Source organism: Mus pahari, chromosome 4, assembly GCF_900095145.1.
Source record: "Mus pahari chromosome 4, PAHARI_EIJ_v1.1, whole genome shotgun sequence".
Lineage (NCBI taxonomy): Eukaryota > Metazoa > Chordata > Mammalia > Rodentia > Muridae > Mus > Mus pahari.
In genome coordinates this window covers 42,392,414-42,397,528 of record NC_034593.1, presented here as the reverse complement: position 1 = coordinate 42,397,528, position 5,115 = coordinate 42,392,414, and positions in this window count along the sequence as shown.

Here is a 5,115-nt window from a genome sequence, read left to right as displayed (position 1 = left end):
AAGGAAGGAAGGAAGGAAGGAAGGAAGGAAGGAAGGAAGGAAGGAAGGAAGGAAGGAAGGAAGGATAGATGTAGGCAGGGTCTCTCACAGAAGTTGGAGTTTACCCTTCAGTAGCCTGGCCAGCAAGCCCCAGGATTCTGCCTGCCTCTGGTTCACAAGCAGTTGGATTACAGATAAGCATCACTCTCTTGATCTTTAATAACATGAATGCTGGGAACTGACAATTGTGCAGCAAACTTTTGCCTAACTGAGCCATCTACCTATCCATATTTTTTATAATTTATGTATTAGAAAGGGTCTCATTATATAATCTCAGGTTGGCTCTGAATTCATCTTCCTGCTTCAGAAGGGATTACAGGTGTACGCTACCATACAAAGCACTTTATCGGGTTTTGTGCTCCATTTGTATTTTCTGTCTTTGTGTTAGGAAACATGGACTTCAGAAAAATCTTTTGATTATACAGAATCTCCTAAGAATGCATTTGTGCAGCATTTAAGGTTGAATGCATAGACTTTCTGGGTGAGGTGAGTGCCACATGATATTGTTTCACAAACTGAGATATTTAAAATATGCAGTGTGTTTATGTGTGTGTGTCCACAAAGGACAAAACACCAAGAAATGAAACCACAAGAAAATGATGCAATGAGAAGTGGTATACACAACATATGTGAGATGCTGCCACTTGACCATGGCATATATTTTACTAAGAACTACTTAACCTATGTAGACAGAGTCAGCTTTAAAACACAGCATATGTACAGTACAACACATGAATCTGCACCACTACTCTTCTTTACATCACCAAGTATTATGCTCTGTGCATGACTGAAGTTCCTGGAGAATCATGTTATAAAACCAAGTTCTCCACACAGTGTATCACTGACCACAGTAATTCTATATGGCATATGAATGTATTCAATAACACAATGTTTTACTTCTGTTAGATTCTTTGTTGCTAAAGCTAAAATAACTTTTGTTCATTCTAATCATTCTGGGTCCTGGATTCTCTGTCTCTGTCTCTGTGTCTCTGTCTCTCTCTCTATCTCTCTCTCTTTCTCCCCTCCCCCACTTCTGCTTAGTTTGGCCTGGCCCTAGTGGGGAAAGAGTGAGATGGAGACATGGTTCCTGTACCTGGGACAGGGCCCTGGTGTGATCCCCCAGGAGATGCCAAGCCTGGTGTGGCCATGGTGGGGATCTTGACATGGTTCTTGGCCCTGGGACAGGGCCTCTATGTGAAAGTCCACAAGGTTAGATTGCGTAGGTGTAAGGCCTGTTTGTCTAATAATGCAAATATATTCACATTCCTCCAAGGAATATCCTCTCTGTTAACATTAACAACTTCATGATAATCAGACAACACAGGTACACAAGGCAAAGACTTGACTAATGTCTCAGCAGAATGGTAAATGCTAGGACCTTCAGGACAGCCCTTAAAGGCTATGGGAAAGAGCTCTATATACATGGGTTCAAAATATATAATTTCTCAACTATGCAAAATATAAAGATTTAATGTGAATTACTAGGGGCTCCATGGATCTAAAGGAACAAAGTCAGTTGCATTAATGAGGCAACTTGTCAGAAAAATACAAAGGCAGGCAGGGCAGATTACTGAGTCCAAGGTCAGTCAAGGACTTGGTAAGGTTAGGCCCAGGTGGTGCAGAAATGGTAATTTCAGGGCGGGGTCCACCCAACTATCTTATCATCTGTACTTAACAAGGGCAGACTGATCTCTGAATTCTTTTGCAAGGTTAAAAAAAAAATTGTATGCTTGCTGTCTGTTAAGAATCAAAGGGCTGGGGTCATAGGATGCTGATTCATAAAATAATCTAAAGGAAACCTGAAGTGAATGAAAGGGATTGATATGTAAAATAAAAGGCTGGAACCTGTTCTGTAGGAGATGAGCTATCCAGAGAATTTTTTAGGAGAAAGAGGGAGGAAGGGAGGGAGAGAGACAGAGTGAGGGAAGGAGGGAGGGAGGGAGGGAGGAAGGGAGAGAGGGAGGAAGGGAGGGAGGGAGGGAGGAGAGGGAGGGAATCAGGGACAGAATGAGGGAGGGAGAGAAAGAGGGACCTAGGAGGAAGAGGAGGAGGAGGAGGAGAGAGCAAGCAACCTGGAAAGCCAAATCAGCAGAGTGTAGGGCACCAGCTTGGACCTAAGATTTGATTTTGAGTCAAACTTATTCCTGCTCCCAGACACCCCTCTTCTTAGAACCCCTGTTCACACTGAGGCTACTCATTGGAACCCTTCCTCCTTCATTCCATCTTCCCCCCCCCCCCNTGTCTGTTTGTGTGGTGTGGGTGTGGGTGTGAAAGACTTTCAGTGAAAGGGGTACCTATTATCAATAATCCATGGAATATTATAAAACAGCAACAGTTTTGTCTTGCTGTAAATAATAAATTAAATTTTGAATAATTTATTTATAATAAAATGAGCACAGTGGTTTCCAATTAGCTACTAAAGAGAATCTTAGCGACGTGAGGAACAATTTTTGAAAATTTACTTTCTAAAGTAGCTCACATAATTATAGAAATGCTAAGAAGAAATCATTCTGTCACTTTTCCCTTACAGTTGTATTGGAGTGCCAAGAGTGTCTAATTAAAGAAAGATTGTGGAAACAGCAACACCTCGATACATTATTTATGCAAACATTTGCAGAAAATTGTAAATTAATATTACATCAAGTTTCACAAATATTGTCTGACTCCTGTTTACAAACCAGGATCAGATTCTGTGAGAATACTGTTAGCAACATAATTAAAGATCAGAAGATTCATTTGGGGGTAATGAAAGGAAAAAGTGAAAAGACGAGAGTGGGTTAACTTTGTAATTCCAGTTCTCCACGGCTTTTGACTAGCAGTGTGGTTTTAGGCAAATCCAGCCAGGTTCGAGGCTTGAGTGATTCAGGTACTCTCTGGCTAGAAATTAACAGGGCCTATGTATTTTGAATCAGCTATATTTTGCTTTACTGTGCACATCAGATTAATAAGATTGATTAATGTTTTTATATTTGAGACAGGGTCTTAAGTTTTCAACATTGAACTTGTGTTCTCCCTGCCTCTACATCCTAAATGCTGGGATAACAGGTATGTATGTACCCTCTCCTTGGTTTATGTGGAGCTCAAGATATATCCCAGGGTGAAAGACCTCCGTGGGGAGCCCTCCCCACTCCAATCTCGAGATGATGACACCCAAAAACCACGAATAGATCATCTCGATGTAAGCACACGAGGTAGTTTAATAATGAAGCTCTGGGCCAATAAGTATCTCACGCAGGAGACAGAGGAATCGACCATGAGTTTCGAAAGGTTTTTATAGGGAGAGGGCCGGGGGCTAGGAGGAATTGGCGTGGTTTCACATGATTGGCTCATTTAAACATCAGCAGAACGATTACACATCAGCAGAATAGTACATGCAAGTCAGGATGTCAGGAGACCTGAGGGGCAGACGCTTATCTAGGTCAGCAGAACATTTGGATAACATATAACTTCAAAGTAGGTGGCTGATGACTCAGCCAAGATAGCCCGAACAAGTTCCTGCATTCCTTTGTTTGTCTTTAAGGCCAGGCAGCCCCAGGAATGTTTTAACAACAGCCTGCACGGACATGCCCGGGCCTGTTCCACTATAGTATCAGCCTCAGGCTTCTAAGCTTGCAAACAACTTTTTCTTTGGACTATTTGACATAAGTTTTTGTTTGCTTGTTTGCTTGTTTTGTTTTTGTTTTTTCGAGACAGAGTTTCTCTCTATAGCCCTGGCTGTCCTGGAACTCACTTTGTAGACCAGGCTGGCCCCGAACTCAGAAATCCTCCTGTGACTTAAGTTACATAAGTCAGGCCTCAAATTTTATCTTAAATTTCATTTCTCTTCAAGGACTTTCCACATGCTGTGCAAGCACTCTTTCGAAGAGTTACACTAGGAACTACTTTACAGCCTCTAAATTACAGAATCTCTGGTCCCAATAAGCATGGAAATTTTCTTTTTAGAAACTAATTCTTGGAAAATTCTTAGAAAGCCAGTCTTGACATTTGTATTCATAAAAGGAAGCATGTTGGCAGGTAAGATATGTGACTGATAGGAGCATTGTGGGGAAATGTTTTATAGTGTTCTTCATAGATCCTAGCAACATATAGTCCTACAATAATAGCATCTTTAATACAATACATATTGCACATCCAGACCTAAACAAACTTCATAGAAACAAATATTTGCTGCCTGAAATAAATGAAAATACACAAAGCAATTAACACAATATCCAGAAAATCTGGAGGTGAAAGGCCTTTAAAATACTGTAAAACACATACTTCTATGTCTTTTACTCAGATATTTTTTTTTTTTTGTAATCTTGCATGATGTAAATTTTTCATTCGTCTTCCAGTAAGGTTTCTCTCTTTAGACTCAACAATCCATGTAATGGAGAGGGCCTGCCACCATAACAAGTCAGCTGAGAAGTCTGGCTCAAGCACCTTGTCATCTATCTTTCAAAATTGAAGTGAACTGTTTACACTGTCAAGAACTCAAGAACAGCAAATAAATAAAGGTTTAGCAAATCAAATAAAACAAAATAAAAAGAACACATCATGCAATAATGATAGGAATTCTTGGATTAAAAGAATGATTTAATATTTGAATATCAGTGCATTCTCCAATGTCAAGAGATTAAAAAGAAAATGCTGAAGTGATACCAACTCACACAGAAAAAAATTACAAAACCCTGCTGCCATCTTGAAGCCAAAACACTCATTTTTCATAATAATAACCCTAGATTATAAGAAATAATTAATAAAATTAATTATCGACTTAAGCTAAAATGAAGCATATACTACTTCAAAAATAATGTATATGGATGCATATTTTTCACAGATATGTATATGTAAGATATATACAAATATAAAATCTCTTATACATATATAGATTTTACCAGTTTTACATCTTACATCAATTAGAACCCTGTTAATTTCTTTACATTTATTAAATAAATATGAGAATACCTTCTAGACTTGAAGTCCAGAAGTACAGTTTCAGACACCATCCAAAACACAGAGTACATACAAGAAGAACAAAGAGGGGCTGGTGAGATGGGTCAGCGGGTAAGAGCACCCGACTGCTCTTCCAAAGGT